We start from the raw sequence: 6,000 nt of genomic DNA, 5'->3' as shown, positions 1-6,000 counted from the left end.
AGAACTGTGCATGCCAAACAACACCTAGTGCAAGCCTTTTCAGTATTTGGGGTCCCTAAGGAAATCAACACAGATAATGGCCCAACGTATGTGTCCAAGGAGTTCCTGGAATTTGTCTAGCAGTGAGGAGTGGAACATAAGACTGGCATCCCCCACTCCCCCACAGGCCAAGCTGTGATTGAGCGTGCACACCAGACGCTCAAGCAGGTTCTGGCTAGACAGAGCAATTCAACTGTGTGGATGTCTCCACAGCAAAAGCTCTGTAAAGCCCTGTTCACTATCAATTTTCTGAACTGTTCATTTGAAAACATGAATCCTCCTGTGGTTTGTCATTTTAACAGTGGTAGACAGTTCAAGTTGTTTCAACATCCACCAGTTTTGATTAGGGATCCAGAAACATAGGAAACCAAAGGTCCCTATGAGCTTGTTACCTGGGACATAGTTATGCGTGCCTATCCACTCCCTCAGGCCCTCGATGGATTCTGCAGAAATGGGTGAAGCCTTTTGTCCCCAAACAGCCAGCTCCAGCTGACGCGGACGAGAAGCAAGTCACAGTTGCTTCAAAAAGAAGACACCGCTGGAAAGAGGAAAGAGAACCTACATAGAAGACTACCTTCCAGCAGATTCAGAGACTTATAACGTTTAAAAAAATGTTTGTCTTCTTTTTAAAGAATACCTTCCTTCCACTCAACCCCGTGATGAACCCCATCCAAGTTGTCATCCTGTTAACATTGAACAGTCAGGCAGCTGCATGGATCATCCCTCAACCGCGTCAAAACGTCTGGGTGACCCTGGCAAAGACACTCCAACAGGAAAACATATGCCTGTCCTCGGCAGCAGCAGAAAATCCTGTGTCCACTTGCCTGGTAGGAGTTCCCTTGAGGGCTGGAGAATATTCAGCCAGTTTTGAATTAGAGATGCTAAATGAACTTCCCGAGTCACACACAATTTCAGTATACAAAACTAATAGGCAGCAAACAGAAAAGAATCCTATAGAGGATCTGCTGCCAAGTTTGCCAAAAGCAACTCAGGAACCTCAGGAATTAGAGTTGTTAGGTTCCTATCCAACACAATACTGCATTCATCTTGCAATCTACCCAAAACCTTCTGACACCAAAGAATTCCACAACATAAAGCAATATGGAGAGGAATTCATGGCCAAAAGGTGGTGCAATGTTCTGAGTCATATTGCAGCAGACACCCCATTTCTAACAAGTCCCAAGAGCCTCCCTAAGGTGTTGTTCTTAGTTTGTGGAGATCGGGCATGGGAAGAGATTCCCTCTCGGCTTTTGGGAGGACCATGTACCATAGGGCGGTTGTCCCTGTTGGCACCCAACGAAACCTTAATTAATGATTAGACTCATAAAAACAAATCAGTGGATAAAATAAAAAAAAAAAGTGCAGACAATTTGGACAAAGATTGTGACTGAAATTTTTCATTGGGCCAAATCCAAAAGAATTGCTGTATCCCTCTTTCTTCCATGGGTTGCAGCAGCCAAGGCTCTGGGTGAATTGGGCCACCTAGAGTGTTGGGTAGTCAAACAGGCAAATTTGACATCCGCTGCCATCAGCTCCCTCCTAGAAGACGAGCAAATCACCAGGCAGGCCACACTCCAAAACTGAGCTGCCATAGATTTTCTCCTGCTGCTGCATGGACATGAGTGCCAGCAATTTGAAGGACTTTGCTGCATGAACCTGACCTCAAAAAGCTCCTAACATCCATGCTACCCTCCGAGACATGAACAGCTTCATCGGACAAGTAAAGCAAGAATCTGAAGATTGGTTCAATGAACTATTCAAGGGCTGGGGATTCACTGGGTGGTAGACTTCTATAGTTAAAACTATTTTGTTATTCTTTGTTATTCTTTTCCTTGTAATAATGGCATTTGGAATCCTTCGTCACTTAGTTCTCAAGGCCATTAGTGGTCTCATGCCTTCTGTTTCAGTGGTAAATCACATAGAGATGAAAACCCTGAAACAATCTAATTCTCCTACTAACTCCAAGTGGTGGGAAAGATCATAATTTGAATCCAGAATAACCTAATATCCTTCTGTCCTCTTTTAAACAAAAAAACGGTGAGATGTTGTAACCTTGTACTCAGATGCTTTAAGAATGGTATGTCCCTGTAACCCTGTAACCCCTGTAAAATCTATGGACTGACCCTCTGCAATGGGATCGGCAAGAAGCCAAGATTCCCCTCGCCTTTCCCGACCATGGAAATCCCCCCAGACCTTGAAGATCTTTCTCTTTCCCCCTTCGGAAGCCATGCAGTAATAAACTGAGGAAAACCCTGGGAAAAACCTCTGTGTATCTTATCCTGTTCTACATGATAACACCCCAAACTAGCTCTGCAGAGTACATAGGGAGCAGGGCTAGACACAGGGTGTTTTATCACCCGCAGACTGCACACACCTAGGTGAACAAAGCATCCCTACACTCATTTGAGGGCTCTGTCTGCAGAAATTCACAAAAGACCTCTTGGTGCAAACAGCATGACTGTGTCATCCTCCCTCTCTATTCTTGTTTGAATGTAATATTACCCCTCTTGCTAAATCTTAGTGGGGAGGGTACTACACAGGTTGTGTATGAATGTTAGTGTTTGTGTTGTTTATTGACCTTCCTTGAAGACAGGAAGGTGATGCACTAGCCATTCCACTCAGGATGAGGGTTTGGTAGTGCCAGTTTTTTGTGAATTTTGGCCTTCCGTGAAGTCAGGAAGGGTGTTGTGCAAGCTATTCGACTCAGGGTGAGCGTTTAGCTGTGTTTGTATTGTCTTTTGCCCTTCCTTGAAGTTGGGAAGGGTGCTGCACTAACTATTCCACTCAGGGTGAGGGTTTAAGTTGTGCAAGTTTTTCCTGTTGTTATGTGTGTTGTATTGACTTTGCTTTGAAGAAAAAGTGCTTCCTGCCTAACTTGTATGTGTGTAATTTCTGCTTCTTTTCTTTCTCTCCGGGAAGTAAGGGGCTTAACACAGTGAAGGCTGTGTGTGTGATTTAAGTTACTAGTTTCTCTATAGTAGTTCTACTTTTCTAATTCATAAAATGAGTGAAAATCATAGTACGGAAGATAAAGCTGCATTTTATGCTTTGCTAGCTAAATACAATTCCAAACCATCTAAAGTGGGGGAAGAATGGGCACACAACAACTGGTTCAATTTAGAAAATGTGATAGATAGGATAAACTCTTTACAACATGATACAAAACTTAAACTGGGCAGGAATAAAACCATCGTTTGCTCAGTTATGGGGACCTGTCTTACAGCTACTGTAGAAACCTGCCTTAAGCAAAAAAGTCAGGAACAAACAGTTACTGACTCCTTACAAAATCTAGTGGAAATTTTACAAAAACAATTAGATGAAGAAAGGAATAAGAATCATGTTTTAAGGGATGAATTTAATATTTTAAAAGCCTCCCTAAGACAAGAACATACCCAAACATTAAAACACACTGACTCACCAATAGAAACCGAGAAGAAATTACAGTAATTTCACGAATATAAGCCACACAATTTTGACTAAAATTTTGGTCCCAACCCGGAAGTGCGGCTTATAATCAGATGCAGCCAATATATGAACAAAGTTCAGAAATTTGGCGACCCGGAAATATGAGCCTGCCACCCCGGAGGGGCAGCACGGAGTGACGGCAGGCATAACCTGCCACCAGGGAGGCGGCACGGAGCGGTGGCAGGCATAACCCGACCCCGGAGGGGCAATGCGGGGCGACAGCAGGCAATGCCCCAGCCCTGGGGAGGCCGACCCCAAGCTGGGTCCGCCTGGCCCCGAGCCAGTAAACCCCAGTAAATCACGATCCTGCGATTCTGTTACTAATTGGCAACTTTGTGAAAGTTGCACTCAGATCCTCACTGCAAAAGAAAGTGCGGCTAATAATCTGGTGCGGCTTATATATGGACAAAGAACAAAATGTCGACACCCGGAAGTGCGGCTTATAATCAGTGCGGCTTATAATCATTAAATTACTGTAATCAAATAAATCCTCAAAAAGAACTAACTTTGATGAGAAATTGTGGGGAACATTGCTACCCTAGCTTGAAACCCGCAATTAAAACAGAATTGAATTTTATCAATGATGAAGATTTTGACTGACAAGTAACCACTAAAGAAATCCTGTTCACTGCTACTGAATTGCCAGAACAAGTGACTAGTGGGTACTGGGGACATGCAGTTTTCTTAACAATGGGACACCAACGTAACTCATGGTCCCTAACTCAGTTTATTGGGCAGGGGTGTTCTATCCCTTGGAAAGGAAAGACCCTGTAGCTTTAATTGGTACCCCCAACCAACTCCTACAAAACTTTCACAAAACTGCCTGCTTGCAAATTATACTTGAAATAAAATTCACTGCTGGCTATGCAATTACCTGTAAATGTGAAACAATGCCCTCTTCCCTCTGGTGCCAAAGAAGGGATCAAACCAGTTATACAGGATTTGCAAGACCAAGAAACAATAATTAATACTCATTTTCCTTTCAACTCTCCTATATGGTCATTCCCAAAACCCAAACCTGTCAATGTGGCTGTTTATCAATTTATTAATGGTTTTCCTGTGGGAGGAGGCGAAATAGAAGTAGTGGGGGATACTGAACAAAAAATAATCTCCCATTTGGAAAACCTTAATTTGAAAATTACCCCAGAAAAAACTCAAAAACCTTCTCAGAAACTGAAGGCATTGAAGAAAACCACCAGTGGGACCCTCCCTACTGATGGGATGGCCCAGAGCTCCTCAGTAAGGAAGTGGTATGACCAGATAGAGCATTACTGTAACACCCTCTCAGTGACAGAAGGAGCTATAAAAAATCTGACAATTCAAGAAACTGAGAGCTTGGCTAGTAGCCAAAACGAACATGCCTCAGTAATCACAGTAGCCTCTCCTTTCTCCCCCAAACAAACAGCAAATTCTTGGTTAAAGAAAAGAATGATAAGAGATGGGGAGCTAATTCTAGTTTGGAGTTTGCTGATTACTGTTTGGGGTGTTTTCCAACTTGAGGTACAGATTGCCTCTCTTGTTTGCATCTACACTGACTCTTGTGCTGTGTGGGAGCTGGGAAAGAGCCGGGAGAGAGCCGACAGAGAGCGGGGACACAGTCCTGACAGAGTGGGCAGAAAGCAGAGGCAGGCAACCGGCAGACAGCGGGCATACAGCCCCAACAGAGCGGGCAGAAAGCAGAGGTAGGCAGTTGGCAGACAGCGGGGATACAGCCCCGACAGAGCAGGCAGAAAGCAGAGGCAGACGCCCGCAGACAGTGGGGACACAGCCGGGACCAGCTGGGAGCTCTAGCCGTGGGGAGGGAGCCAGACTGCTCGTGGGGAGGGACTGCTTGCCAGCGGCTGGGATCTGGTGTGGTCCATGTTGAACTCAGTCTTGCCGTTAACAACCACCCTCAGTAATGCCTTCACCCATGGGTAGGCAAGAAGCTTTTCTCTGATTGGTTTATTGTGGTCAGAAACACGGGTCCCGGCTTCCCTCGAGATTGTTTGGGCGTGGAGATTTAGACAAATCCCGCATTTCTGACCACGATAAACCAATCAGAGAAAAACTTCTTGCCTGCGTGGGGGATGAAGGCGTTACTGAGGGTGAGTGTTACTGGCGAGCGTGAACTCGGCATGGCTACACAGAGGAGACTAGCTTACAACGCACATTTTAAATTAAAAGCAATCAACCATGCAAAACAACATGGAAATAGACATGCAGCTAGGGAATTTTTTGGGGGAGTTTTTTCCCCTTCACTCTTCTCAAACCTGGTACGACAGCCCTGGTGGTGCCATCTCGCTTCACTGCTCCAGTGGCTGCAATGCCTGTGGGGACAACCAGGTCCCTTGGTATAATGAAATGCCCTTTGTTATGTAATCCTGGTAATTAGGTGCTTACAGACGCTGAGTGCAATACTCGTTAGCACGTCTTCTGTTGAGTAAACGAAAAGCAGTTCCCAGGAGACTACAGAGACAGACCAATACCAGAGGACATGCTGAGAAGGGCGACCAC

Source organism: Catharus ustulatus, chromosome 5 (genome assembly GCF_009819885.2).
Source record: "Catharus ustulatus isolate bCatUst1 chromosome 5, bCatUst1.pri.v2, whole genome shotgun sequence".
Taxonomy (NCBI): domain Eukaryota; kingdom Metazoa; phylum Chordata; class Aves; order Passeriformes; family Turdidae; genus Catharus; species Catharus ustulatus.
The sequence above is the reverse complement of the archived record's forward strand: the minus strand, read 5'-3'. Positions refer to the sequence as shown.